Below are 15775 nucleotides of genomic sequence, written 5' to 3' on the forward strand. Positions count from 1 at the left end.
AACAGTGGTTTCATTCACTTGAAACGGAAAGATGAGTGTATTACATTGGAATGATAGTTAATGGGAACGTTTGATTCTTTTAACCTAAATGTTGTAGATAGTATTTCGATTTCCATTCAAAATACTAAGTCACTCTAAAAGTTCTAATTACTAATAGACATCAGAAGCAAAAGATGGTTCAAGTAATTGACAAAATTTTAATGTGTAACTGTTTTTAAAACTACAACAGGTCATCAAATATAAAAAGCTTTTGAGAAAAAAAGCATTCCTTGCGTATAATGTGCCTTCAAATAATGTTTTAACTGATTATATGTTAATGTTAAATTTGAACCGAATTATTCATTAAATGGGTACATACAAATTTAATAAATGTTTATTGTGCATCATTTCCCCAACAAAAGTTCAATAATTATTTTTAATTGTTCATACATAGCATTGTAAAAATATGCTACTTTCGAATGTTCGATATCATCAAGTAAATGTGGTATTTACAAATGTGTTTTGTAAAGTAAATACCACTTCATTCAAAGTAATGTGAATAGTTATATGATTCAGAAATATTTTGTTATCAAAATAAAATACTACTTTTATTGATACATACATAAAAACACACAAAAAAAAAAATATGTATATGAATTTACGTAGTGATAAATAATAACATTCCTTGAATTATTATTGATTAGTTCATGATTATTTTGTTTGATCAACTTTCATTGGCTGAATCTATTTAGTATCTTTTAGATATTTAACCTTTCATTAATTATATGAAAAGTTTATTAATATTCTTCAGGTCACAAAATGGAGCTTGACAGGGTATTTTTCTATTCGTCTTGGCTAATTCAAGATAGTATCTCAGCATGAAAAAAAAAGCAAAATAGAGTCTCGGAAAGGGGTGATCCCTCGGAAGCTCCGAAACAACAATATATTATGATAATTGCAGACTAGAATGGAGTAAATAATGATATCTTAGCCCCCAGTTGAGAAAGAGGTGTTATCTAATGCTAAGTTTTGCCCTGATTGTCAAATTTATGCAACCGCAGCATCAGCTATGCAGTGGCATATAGCGATTGTGTGTGTATGCGTGCATATATGGTTGTGTGCGTGAGTGTGTGACGCGTACAATTGATTTATAATTTTACTTGACACGTAATTGTTCGGAAATGTTGATTTCCTTTCATTACATAAACAATTGAAGTTTTTTTGAATTCAGTTTATATAAAAATGTTTAACGAAAATTAATTCAAATCAAATTAGTCAATAATCGAATGCCTGTTATACCATAAATGAATATGTAAATATTAAATATCATATATGCTGATATAACAACTTACATTTATCGCTTATTTATAATATTCCTTTTCAATAATTTCCTCTTTCTTTACACAAAGTCAAACAAAATGATTAATTTAATATGACGGGTGTTACAGTTATATACTTATTTTTATCTATTGTTTCTATCATGTGACAAGCCGTTGAATACATGATACAACCGAGACGCGTGCGTGTTCTTAATTTTGGACCCCTGACTTTATTTGATACTTAATACCTTATTTATCTTATTTATCATATCTGAACCTTATGATATTAATGTTGTTTTATGGTTGAAAATATAGTTTGTTATTCATTAGTACACAATAGTTCTGGAAACAATAACGACTTTTACTTTCACTTGAATCTGAACCAAATGTACATTACATTTGATATGTTTCAATACTCAATCTATTGAGCTGTCTTTCTATTTTTCAATATACTATCTACTGGGTCTTGTAGTGTAGTACTTAGGTAACATTAAGGTAGCACTCCACAGTTAATTTCAAGTTCCTGCCGTCAATGTCCTACAAGCAATACGTCTAATATTTCTGATATCAAACTACACAACCTGGAAAAAATAAACACATTTTGTTGAGAACATATATGACATAAGATTGCAAATCTACAAAGAAATTATCCCATCTGCAATAGGCAGGCAGTCAAAAAATTTGCAATTCATTCCGTTGAAGCCCAAAATCTACAGTGGCCCGAGACCCAAAACAACACATTTCGACCCTCTGGCAAAAAATATCTGCAAATATACAGGCTAAAGGAACACCGTCTCTGCTTTAGCAACTCCCTATACATGCAAAATATCACAAAGAAACTAGTCCTCAACCTTGTAGATTTTTTGCTACTGCTAAAAGTTTGTACCCCCCTGTAAAATGACTTCTCTTTACCGTGCATGCTGTATAAAAGCAATGTTTACAAAAAATGGCGGCCTTGGCATTCATAATCAACAGCATGTGATTTCTGGCCATGTTTTCGAATTTGCCAGTGATCATATTAGATGTCACAAAAACAAATTTTATGCTGAAAATGCATTTTAAAGACAACCAGTCATTTAAATCCAGAATATTCACTATATCCAAGACATCCTGGCCATTAGAAGCTGTGGCTTACATTACTGTGGTGTGCTACCTAAAGGATCTTAATCAACAGTCAATTATCTCTATGGTATTTTCAATTGTTAGTATACGGTACACATGTACACATGATTAGTTGAAATATTAAAGGTAAACATGTCGGTATCATTTATATTTAACACAATCGTCACTTAATTTGCAATCAAATATTTTTGAAATAATTGAAAATGAAGTATTAATACTCATGACAATGCAAAAAAAAATGAAAATTATCATAATGCAACAAACAATTATATTTCATAACGCAACAAGTGAAGATGGTAAATTGGTGAATGCGATTGACAACATACATCATCGGCATACACATCTTATTACAGTTAAAGCTATTATTGTTCACCGCCTTTGCGAAGGAAAAAGAGGGATATAGAAATAGGCTCCCTCCGTATGTCCGTCCGTCACACTTTCATGTCCGGTCCATAACTATGTCATTTATGAAAGGAATCTGAAATAACTTGGCACAAATGTATGTTATAATAAGACGATGTGTCATGCGCAACAACCAGACCCCTACCTCCAGGGTCAATGTCACACTGGTTCATTCAAGGTCAATATTGTCTATTTCAGGGTATATGTTGTGTACGGCCCATAACTTCTTTATCTTTGAAGGAATTTTGTAAATACTTGCCACAATTTTTTCACAAAATTTTAAGGGCGAAAGTTTTTATGCCCCAACAACCCCGGGCCCCTTACCTTTCCAAGGTCAAGGTTTACCCCTTAGAAACAAAGATTAAAAATAGTCCCCGTTTAAAAGGGGGATATTTTGGTTTTCCGGTCAAAAAACCCTTTTTTTATAGATCAAAAGATTTTGCAAATACTTGCCACAAATAGACACTACAATAAGACAATGTGTTATGCGCAACACCCGCATCCCTACCTCATAGTTCCAGGTCTCACTAAGAGGTCAAAAATAACATGGTCTGTTTAAGGGTATATTTAATGTCCGATCTATATCTTCTTCGGGATTTTGAAATAACTTGGCACAAATAGTCACAAAAATAAGATAATATGTCAAGATCAACACCTGCATCCCTACCTCTAAGGTCAAGGTCACACTTAGAGGTCAAAGGTTAACAGATTCTGTAATATGGTGTTTTTGTGTCCGTCCATAACTTCTTCATAGATCAAGGGATTTTGAAAATACCTGGCACTTATAGTTAAAATGATAAGATAATAATGTCAGGCGCAAAACATGGGTCCCTACCTCCAAGGTCACACTTAGAGGTCAAAGATTAACATAGACTTTTATAGGGTATAGTTTATGTCCGAAATTTAACTTCTTCATAGTTCAAGGGATTTTGAAAATACTTGGCACAAATAGTAACAATAATAAGACGATATGTCATGCACAACATCTGCATCCCTACCTCCAAGGTTAAGGTCACACTAAGAGGTCAAAACTTAACATGATAGATTTTTAAATACCTCGTTTCATTTTATTTCTTAAATAAATTTATTGTTGCATTTGCAGATATAGCATCGATCATAATATTGGACTGAAAGCCCTGAGATCCATACCGCAATCTTTTGAAATAGCACAATTTTATGCTTCATATAAAACTTCCCCAAGGCGAAGGACGTTGGTAACAAAATCTTGTTATACTTGTCTCTGTTTGTTTGCTGTTATTGCTGTTGGTAGTGTTTTTTGTGTGTTATGTTTTTGCTGTAAGTCGTTGTACTTCTTTCTTGAAACCTATATGGAAGTTACTTCTGATAATAAAAGTAAAAACACAAATTGCTTCTTTTCGAAACTTTGATTATTGTGATTCCAACGAAAATTATGTTGATTTTTTCTGTGTCTTCTTTTTTGCCTTTTGTACATTACTTGTAAACGTGACATTTTATGACAATTGCTATGTCCTTCGGTACAGAAACCCTTCACCGATATAACTGATATTAATGTTGACTTTACCCTATATAATTATCTCTAGTTTATGAGATAAATTGTCACATATATAACGTTCAAACAGTGTTTACCACAAACATACAGAGTGTTGAATTAAAATAGTTATTATGAAGGAATATTGCGAGAGAGGGGTAGTTGTATTCACTAGTCCATTGAACAAGTATTGAACAAAAATTCCAACACTCGATATATATCTTTATCTAAAACAGATGTAAACAATAAGCATTTGTAATTAGAAATTATATTATTTCCCTTCCATACCCCCTTTTTGTATAACCGAGCCAGACAGGTAATATACACATCAAATATCCCCTTTGAATACCCCACGTGGTAACCAACATGCGCTGTGACGATGCGCGAACGGTCTGATGAATTCCTTTTCCGTTGAAGGGGTACCCTAAAGAGTGCTTATTTCGATGTTCCTTTTGAAACAGCAATGATTTATTTTAAAATTGTCTTACTCGGCAGGGGATGGGTAATATAATTATTATTATGGTTTTGGAGTTTTATGTGGATATATCATCTGCCGAGATAAAACATCACCCGAGCTGGTTTTAAACTCTTGGCAGGTATATCCAGATATATCACTCCAATACCAAAATAACATATATTACTGCTCTTAAGTAGCGTCTTAAAAAAGCGCTACTAAGATAAGTTTGCATTGTTATAAATTCGTTATAATGATTCTTGACACGTTATATGGCCATATGCAAACGGATATTTGCAATATAACCCTTGCCGAACGGCTCGAGTTATGTATACAAACAACCGTTTATATAGAACAATATAACCTGCCAAACATCTTTATAACAAATATTTTTTTTTATTATAATACTGCACGTTTGCAACGTCGCTTTTCATTGGTTAATCGTGGCGTTTATATTATTAGTTATAAAAAATGTTGACAGGTAAAATTGCCCTATATATAAACGGTTTTTTGGAAATATAACCCGAGCCGCTAGGCGAGGGTAATATTGCAAACAACCGTTTATATACGGTCATATAACCTGTCAGGAATATTTATAACGAATTTATAATACTGCAAACATCTTTTTAAGGGAATACAGTGAGATTTTTAACGTCGCTTTTCATTGGATAATCGTGACGTTTATATAGTTTTATATAAACGGCTGTTGTCGATTCATGAAGAAATCTTACTTTTTTCTTCTAAAAAATGATTTTTGCTATATTATAAATTCGTTATAAAGATTTTGACAGGTTATATGGCCATATATAAACGGCTTTTTTAATATAACCGTTTATATAGGGCCATATAACCTGTCAACGATCTTTACAACTAATAGAATACACGGCTGTTGTCGATTCATTAAGAAATCTTACTTCTTCCTCTAAAAATGATGTTTGCAGAATTATAAATTCGTTATAAAGATTGTTGACAGGTTATATGGCCGTATATAAACGGCTGTTTGCAATCTAGCCCTCGCTATATTTACAAACAGCCGTTTATATAGGGCCATATAATCTGTCAACAATTTTTATAACTTATATTATAATACTGCACGTTTGTAACGTCATTTTTCATTGGATAATCGTGACGTTTATATAGATTTATATACACGGATGCTGTCGATTCATGAATAACTCTTACTTTTTTCTCTAAAAATGATGTTTGCTGTATTATAAATTCGTTATAAAGATTGTTGACAGGTTATATGGCCGTATATAAACGGCTGTTTGCAATATAACCCTCGCCTTACGGCTCGGGTTATATTTACAAATAGCCGTTTATATAGGGCCATATAACCTGTCAACGACCTTTATAACTAATAATATACACGGATGCTGTCAATATGTAAAATATCCTTTTTCGTCTAAAATGGAAGTTTGCTGTATTTTAAATTCGTTATAAAACTACCTGACAGTCAAATGACAATATATAAACGTTTGCTTGCAATATTTCCAAAAAAACGTTATATACAATAATGTATAGGGCCATATAACCTGTCAAAAATCTTTATAAATAATATTATATATAGTAAATATCAAGTCAAATACCGAGGCAAATTATCGAACGTTTATTTTCTTCTAATATATGCTGCAAATCTGAACTCATTCTCAATGTCGTAACAGAAACATGCATGTTGTTGAACTGAACTGTTTTAATCACATTCTCACAGTAACGGATTTTTAATTTCAAGAGGTACAAATGAATATTTGGTTTAGATAATTCAAAATTCAATTCTGCAATAATTTTGTTTGATCGCTATGTATGTTTTTATCATCATCAAATTTGTGAGGCCATTTTAGATAAATTATATTCAAGGAGAGGAAAAAGAGGCTTTCCTTGAAATGAAAACAATCAGAGGAAAGCGAAGGGTGGCTTGTTTTAAATTCTTTGTTCCTTTGTTAAGGTGACTGAATACAAATACAAATAGGTACAATCATTTTGAATGTAATGTGATTAAATCGTTCGATTGGCGCACTAATTTCAGAACCAAACTAACGATCATTTGGAAATATAAAAAAATTAGCTATGAACTTTTATCAAACTTATTGATAAACATTTGAATAATTTGACTAGATACAGTTATGAATACAGTCGTCAGGTTTATTTTAACACGAAATTACATCTTCATATGTTTTTACTTCATCGTTACTGTTATTTTATATGATACAATTATTTTAAAGCTACATAAATTTATATATCATATACAGTCAAACGTGTATTAAGCGACTGCGCAAAGAAAACACCAGAAATGATCGTAATTATTACACATCCATAACATAATTAGCTGCTCAAATATTAAAAAAACGACTTTCTTCCATTACGTAGTACCTGTTTGACACTTTATTGTTAAGCTCCTCCATTGCTTTGCCTTGCCCCTGACACTAAAATTCACATAAGAGTAGGTACTTTCTGTTGTGTCTTTTTCAATTGAAATAAACATTCTATATCTTATTGAACGATTAATTAATTCTCTTAACTGCTGATCAAGTTCAATGTCAATATAAAGCCGTCTAAATATCAACAGGGAACCGTACACGCCATCAGAGACGGGGCGGAACGTTGCTTTGGTCAATCGATTTTGTTGGATAATACGCATCACAGGTGAACTTAACTTGAGTTGTTTCGTATGTCTTTATTTATATTTTAGATTCGTTTCGTCAATTGTTTTACATTTTACGTGATTAAACCTTGAAACACAAAAATGCATTTTTTGACATATTATGTCGCTACATTGACATTACATTTAGATATTGTGCGCAATTATTCATAACTGAATGCTCATTTTTATTTTGACCGTTTTCTATATTTGACCATGTATATTTATCAAATATTTGTAGACAGAAATGTTTAGGAACGCCGGTGGTTCTACTCTGATGGCCGCTCGTGTCTGAAATAATGTAAGAATGGGAAAAAACAAAATATGTACGTTTATTTATGTACGGCGTATTACTACCTTCCAAATCGTAGACTATTTCACAATTATTCCCAACGAAGGAAACAAGAAGTATATAGCATTTGACTTTTTGGGGGGAGGGCAATATTAACGTTACACAATACAATGAATCTTATATTTACTTTATATCACCAACATTATGACAAATATTTCATTTTAAACAAAAGCAGACTACCTTATCTATAAACGAGTAAAGCTATATATACTATTGATATGTTTACATTTAGATTACTAGGTCAAAATTCATTTCTGCGTCATTCACTCGGATTGTTATATAAAGACAAACAACGAAAGCAATTATTTTTTTTTTTATTTAAAATGTTTGCCTCTTTATTTATTTTTAGAAGATTATTATATATAAAGGTAATATAAAGGTACGTGTAGTAAAATAAGTACTATGTTAACGATTGTTTCAGCTACATATTTGTTTACATTGTCAACACGTCGATATCTTCCCGCTTTATCTAAACTACCCCAACCGACATTGATATGTGGTCTTTATCAAACACTTGACACTGATATCTTATCTCTGATGTGTGCCCTAATTACATAGTTCTATATTCTAACATTGTTCAAAGTCTTATTATTATATGACAAAATGTCGCCAATCAATGGCATATTTAACAGCAATGAATATAAATCGATTTACATGTAAAGTGCCCGATTTTATTTAGATGACATTGTGATTTGTTTCATACACTTTTTTTCCGGTCGGAGACCGGTCTGTTTGCAGTTTGACTTCCTGTAAAATTACAGGAAAGAACTGAATATAAGAAGAGTTTTCATTTGTCAATTTAAAATTACGAAATGAAAACTGTCAATCTCATTGGCCATTCTGAAATAAAATGTAAAGGATGGTTATTGTCATTATGAAATAAAATGTAAAGGATAGTTATATAATAAATTGCACAGACACTTGAGGTGTGGAGCTTAAAACACGTTTAAAATCGAATTAAAACGTATACTTGTCAAACCCAGCACATGCATAGATCATAATTTATTAAAATCATATTTCAACGTCTATAATAATACACAAGATAACAAGAAACATGGCAATGCCATGAAACCAGGTTTTCAGTTATCACCATTGAAGATAAATATGTTGTATTTGAAATACAAATACAAGCAACAAACAATGTAACTACATATATGTGCACTGTAAAACATGAATAATGTAGGAGGATTGCCACAGAAGAAGTGTTCACTATATATTATGTACAAGGAAAAAAAGGGCCATAATTAGGTCTAATATTATCAAATCACAAAACCCCGACAATATGTGCCAGGGCACTTGATAACAAAGCTTCTGAGAAAGTTTGGTCAAAATCCGTTGAGAAATGTAGGAGGAGTTCAGCACAGAAGAAATTGTTCACTATATATTCTATATAGAGAAGAAAAACAAAGGGCCATAATAAGGTCAAATATTATCCAATCGCAAAACCCCAACAACATGCCCCAGGGCCTTTGATGACAAAGCTTCTGTGAAAGTTTGGTCAAAATCTGTTGAGAAATGTAGAAGGAGTTGTTTACGAACCGACATACCTAAATCAAATAACCAGTTTTTTCCTTCGGAAAACCTGGTTAAAAATGTTCACCGGAAAAAATTCGCACACCTACCATCAACATCACCATGTATTTTATTCCATTTCCAATATTTCCACATAATCCTTTGGTCCATCAATACAGAAGATATAATTCTTCACGATGATGGTCAAATTTAAACTTCAACGTTAATATAAACAACGCAACAGCCGAAATTAACATCACGATTAACTCCGTTTTACTCCATTTACAAACTCTTCCGACAAAGTCAACGTGGCTCCAAGCGTTGCCGTGTGCAAAATGCGCTGCGCTTTGGAGATGGGAACCAGTCGGCTATGTGCGGAGCCATTCGTTTATATGTTGGCTCCCATAATTCAAAGCGGGGCGTATTTGTCTACCGTGAAATTATCAAGTTCATAACTATACACATATATACAGAATATTATGTTGTAGTAGTTTTCCGAGGCTTATGTACAGACTCAATCAAACCGAGTCTGCAATTCTCTCGTAATTTTGTTGTGATTAATGTTTCCGAGGGATCACTTTGTTTCCAGATTTTTGTATTTTTGCTAGCAGCGTAAGATAATCGATATCTCGTGAGGCCGTTGATAGAGGAGGGTATCTATTTTTCCATGCTGCGAGTAACAAAATACATGGCCTAAAAAGCTTCTACAACATAATTATCAGCTTTACGTTACAAAATAGGTGAATTAGTTATTTTAGAAACTCGCCGCTTGAAAAATTCACGAATGATGGATGAATACGTAGCAAAGGAGACCACACCTCAAATAGTTTCGGTTCCCGTTTCCAACATCTATGTTATACATATCTAAGATTGGAACCAACGTGAAAAATAGTCCAACGCTCGTATTTATAGTATCGTATTTGTCTGTAAAATTATACGAATTTCATATCCGTTCAAGCGTATTCGAGCTATAAAATTTGCAATGTAATAAATTGCCGGATATTACAGACAATTTAAAGGAAGTAATGTAGCCTTAACACGTTTTTTTACATCTTACATATTTTACTGGATACTTTAAATAGTGCAGGAAAGGATTACGAAATATACTCAGAGATAAATTGAAAATAAACTGAGTTTTTTCCTCTCATAGCCTTCTTATCCTACAATTATTAGGTAAAACGAAAAACTTAATTTATAATAAAGAAAGCACAAAAATGTAGAAATAGATAAGTTGGAATAACCCTGCAACAGAATCAGCATTTAGCTATCAAGGTTCATGACGCGGAATGAAATGAAATAGCTATTCCTGATACAGAAGGATATTTATGCGGCAGCCAAATTTATAACCAATGACAAAATAATATGGTTTAGACTGACATTGCTAAACTCATAATGGCAGTACTGGACGGATATTTTGGTTGTGAATGATGTTAAGACAATTTTTCTAATTTAAAAGATTAGCCTGGCTGCGTCTAAAATGCATTTATGACTAATAACTTACTTGGTTGTATGCAATTGATATAGATTTCTTATCAATGACAAATTCTCTGGCTCACCAGTTACGCAACTTTAAAAAATGACGGAATAATGGGAAATCTTAAGGGGAAATTTTTCTATTCTCTTTATCTTAAATTAAAACTTAAATTACTCATGTAAAATACCTATTTATTTAAAAAGAAACTTTCTCATTAAATTTGATATTTGGAAAACCTGATAATTACTATACAGTCTCTTTTGAAATGTAAAATAATCAACTTTTGAATGCACACAGAAAAATCTGTTACGTTTACTTTAATCAGGTTATCACTGTATGATTATGTAGTGTCATTACAAAACTGGCAGTTTATATAAGGATTGACTAAATTAAGTCGGTAAGTTACAGGGAATGCAGCTTTGCGTGCCAAGCATAGTTTATACATTCCCTTATTCAACTTAGACATAATCAGGAAGAATTTCCTAGAGTTCAATGAACTTCTGCATTAAAGTATTTTGCCCAAAGATGAGCATAGTATATCTTTAATGTGTTTTTCGTGGTGTGATAACTAAAGTCATGTTCTTTGTTTACATTGAAAAATATTTTAAAATTCTAACTTTTAAAGTTTTACTCTAATTTTATAACTTTACATCAGTGCTGAACTGAAGATGGAATACATAAGATTAACTTTATTCATCATCTCTGTCACCATAAGAACTAGTGACATTGTTTTTAGTGAAAATTTCGACATTGAACTGTACCCCACCCACTTTTTTACGAAGGCATCGGAACTTTCCATTTGATTTGGACAACATGTTTATTATCAGACTTTTGTGACTTCATATACCAGTGTTTCTAAGAAGACTACACACATTTCAGGTATAAATAAAACCAGGTCCACTGCCCAGGTGTTGCTTTTGCCCTGTGGTGATGTACATCCATGCCCAGGCCCCGTTCACAGTGACAATAGTTATTAATCTTCTACAAGTACCAGTCACAATTTTCAAGTAAAGCGTGGCTTACACTTTATTCATCTGAACACTCGAAGTCTTATACCGAAATTGGAAGAAATTTGTTTACTTGCCAGGAAACATAACCCAGCTGGCATTTTTTTATCTGAAACTTTGCTGGATTCATCTGTGCCAGACTCTGAAATTCATATTCCTAATTATATTGTTCAACGAAAAGATAGGAAGGATGGACGGGGAGGCGGTGTTTGTGCGTATATCCGTAATTACATAGCGTTTAACCCCCGGCATGACCTGGACCACTCGGATCTGGAGACTACTTGGGTCGATATCCTTCTGCCCAAAACGAAACCTATACTTTGCGGAGTCGTCTATAGACCGCCAAAACAGCTGAACTTTTACAATGTTTTAGAATCACTTTGTCATTCGTGTGACGATTTTCTTACGCGAGAATCTTTAATTTTCGGTGACTTCAATACCAACTTTTGTGGTGATAAATGCCCACTTCTTAACAGTTTAACATCTTTCTGTGAACTTTTCAATTTTACACAGTTGATCAAAGATCCTACAAGAATCTCGAACTCTTCATCTACAACAATTGATCTTATTCTTGTTTCAGACAAAGATAAAATTTCAAATTGTGGAGTTGTTGATATTTCTGTGAGTGACCATTCCATGATTTTCTGTACTCGGAAAATAACACGTTCTTCTATTGGGAAACATAATACTGTAAAAATAAGATCTCAAAAAAATTACAACAGAGAAGACTTTCAACAATCCTTATTATCATCAGATTGGAGTTCTGTAATACTCAGTGACAATGTTAATGAAGCTTGGCTTAGTTTTAAACATATTTTTTTATCTGTGTTAAATAAAAGTGCACCTGTAAAGGAAATTGGAATCAAACAACGGACAGAACCGTGGATGAGTGATGACATTTTGCAAACTATAAGTGCCAGAGACAAAGCTTTTAACTTGTATAAAAACAATAAAACGTTAGATCATTATAAAAGTTTTACAGAGCTTAGAAATAATACGCAGTCTCTAATTCACAATGCCAAGAAAAACTATTTTAAAGACAGTATTGAAAACAATAAATCTGACTCCAAATCTCTTTGGAAATCTTTAAAAAAGCTTGGTTTACCATCGAAAAAAGGTATTAGTTCTTCTAGTAACATTGGTTTAAAAATAAATGGAGAAATCTGCTTTGATTTTTTAAATGTTGCTGAAAAATTTAACAGTTTTTATACTACTGTTGCTGAAAAAATTAGTTGAAAAATTACCAAGAAGTTGTTTTTAATATGATAAATCTTTTGTAAGACAATTTTATGTGTCTAAAGGTATTTTTCCAGATAGCTTTTCATTTTCAATTGTTTCAGAGAACAAAATTCTAAATTACCTTAATAGGCTCAGTGCTAATAAGGCCACTGGGTTAGATGGTATCCCCAGTAGGTTCTTAAGGGACAGTGCAACAGTTATAGCATGTCCATTGACTCATATAGTCAATCTCTCCATTATTCAGGGTTTTGTTCCCGATGATCTTAAGAATGCACGGGTTATCCCTCTTTATAAGAAAAGTGATAAAAGTCGGTAATTATCGGCCAGTGTCTATTTTGTGTGTTTTTTCGAAAAATTTTGAAAGGGCCATATATGATCAAATGGAAGGGTATTTGAGTAAGAACAAGATTTTATACAGTTTTCAGTCCGGTTTTAGACGCAGTTTTTCTACAGACACGTGTCTTATCCATTTATCTGATTTTGTAAAATTTCAAATGGATAAAGGTAACATGGTGGGAATGGTTCTCCTTGATTTGCAGAAAGCGTTTGACACGGTCAATCATAGTATTTTATTAATGAAACTGAATGCAATTGGCCTCAGTTCTGATGCTGTCCGATTGTTTCAATCTTATCTTTCAGATAGGCAACAGTTAGTTCAGGTATCTGGTGTTTATTCCAGCCAGGCTCACGTCACTTGTGGGGTACCCCAAGGATCAAATTTGGGCCCCCTTCTATTTTTAATTTATGTTAATGATATGTCGGCTGTTGTCAGAAACAAACTTGTATTGTATGCCGACGACTCTGGGATTCTTGTGTGTGGTAAACGTACTTCCGACATTGAATCTCTTTTATCACTTGAGATGGAGTATGTTAGTGAATGGCTTGTCGATAACAAGCTTTCACTTCATCTTGGCAAAACAGAATCTATTCTGTTTGGTTCAAAACCAAGGTTAAGGTCAAAAGGCAATTTAAATATTTCATGTAATGGTATAAATATCCAGGCTACCAGCTCAGTTAAATATCTCGGTGCAACTTTGGACCAGAACCTTTCCTGTGAAGAAATTGCACGGTCAGTGGTTACGAAAGCAAATGCCCGGCTGAAATACTTGTATAGGAAAAGTCAATTCTTGGATCTCCACACTAGGAAACTCTTGGTCATGTCCTTAATTCAATGCCATTTTGATTATGTTTGTTCTTTTTGGTACCAAAGTTTGACTCAGTATTGGAAGAAAAGGCTCCAAACAACCCAGAATAAATTGGTTCGTTTTGTTTTGAATAAGGATAGCAGGTCACATGTTGGGCCAGAGCAATTTAAAGTTCTTAACTGGTTACCGTTCTCCAAAAGAGTTGATCAGATAACTCTTTGCCATGTCCATAAAATAAAGTCTGACACAGCCCCAAAATACCTTAAGGAGCATTTTGTACCCCTTAATCAGGTCCATGACCGCTGTACCAGGTCTAGAGTGTCTGCACTTTCAACATCAGATTCCTGTGTAAGCTATTCTTTTAGTGACACAGGACGATTTTCTTTACCAAACGTAGGAAGCTTTGGTAGAAAATCTTTTGCTTTTAATGGTATTTCACTATGGAACGGCCTTCCTCAAAATCTTAGAGATATTCAATCTTCCCACACCTTCAAGCATGCCATCAAAGCCCATTTAATGGCCAGTTAATTTTAGTTTATTTTTCAATAGTATTTGAATCTTTTAATAGTCTTAATAGAGTCCCAGATTTTACTTATTCTTAAGTTTAAGCACAACACACATATGTTGTGTTCTTTAGTAATTTACCCATTTTTAGCTTGCACATTTAACGTTTTATAATATTTTTATTAAATTTTTACAGTTTGACTGACACTCTTTCTGTGATGCACTATTTCATGATTTATTGATGTGATACAAACTTGAACTGTGATTTTAATGTGATGCAAACTTGGACTGTGATATATTGTGATCTCAACTAAATTATTGCAATTTATGTCTTATTAGTAAAAGAATTAATTTCAATTTCATACAAATTAACAATACTTTCTGTGTCATGCCTCCAATATCAGGGACCACAATGGAAATAAGAGGAATCCTTTCCTCTTTTTTGTGTTATCCCTGGTATTGTTGGGCACTACATGGCTCATATATTTATATTTTGGTGTATACTTATGTCATGTGATATTTCTAGTCTCTTTAATATTTTGATTATTGTTATATGTATTGTATCATTATGCATCATTATGTCATTGCCATGTCATGTACACTTTTACCGAATAAAATTATTATTATTATTATTATTATTATTAACAGAGGCATGTATTTACATGATTTAGGTACAGGGTCGTTTAAAAGTATATAAAGTATAATATATATATATCTGACACATTATTTAAAGCATGATGAACATCCATATTTTGATAATAACCGTGAATTACGTATATGATTAAACACATGATATATGTTAAACATTAATGTAATATTTCATTTTGTATAGCATAAGGTTACTATTATAATAGAGTACTGTGCACAATTATGACTTTTATTATAGTTACTGTGTATGGAAGTCAAAATACTATTTTTCTATATACTATTTCGTTATTCATATTTTGCCCTTTTTACAACAAATAATTTCACAACAAACGCTACTTTCTTAACGTAAAATCTAACATGCTCTTAAGTCTTATGTTTGTCATTCATAAATAAATATAGAGTATTTGTTTTTTGAGGCATGATGTGCTTTAAAGTATTATATTTTTTTGTTCATGTATCAGTTTTGGGGT

The 15775-nt window shown here is 32.5% G+C and overlaps 1 long non-coding RNA gene across 1 annotated transcript; it reads right to left on the bottom strand.

Moving 5' to 3' along the window:
* Nucleotides 1–1237: 1237 nt before the first annotated feature.
* LOC132740069 (uncharacterized) lies at nt 1238–9717 on the bottom strand. The gene is made up of 2 exons (XR_009627097.1): nt 9399–9717; nt 1238–1879 (listed from the first exon to the last, which is right to left on the bottom strand). It is a non-coding gene; the product is annotated as an uncharacterized LOC132740069 (long non-coding RNA).
* Nucleotides 9718–15775: the final 6058 nt, after the last annotated feature.

The sequence above is a fragment of the Ruditapes philippinarum genome, unplaced genomic scaffold, assembly GCF_026571515.1.
Source record: "Ruditapes philippinarum isolate M1 unplaced genomic scaffold, ASM2657151v2 ctg15568_1_1_1_1, whole genome shotgun sequence".
Lineage (NCBI taxonomy): Eukaryota > Metazoa > Mollusca > Bivalvia > Venerida > Veneridae > Ruditapes > Ruditapes philippinarum.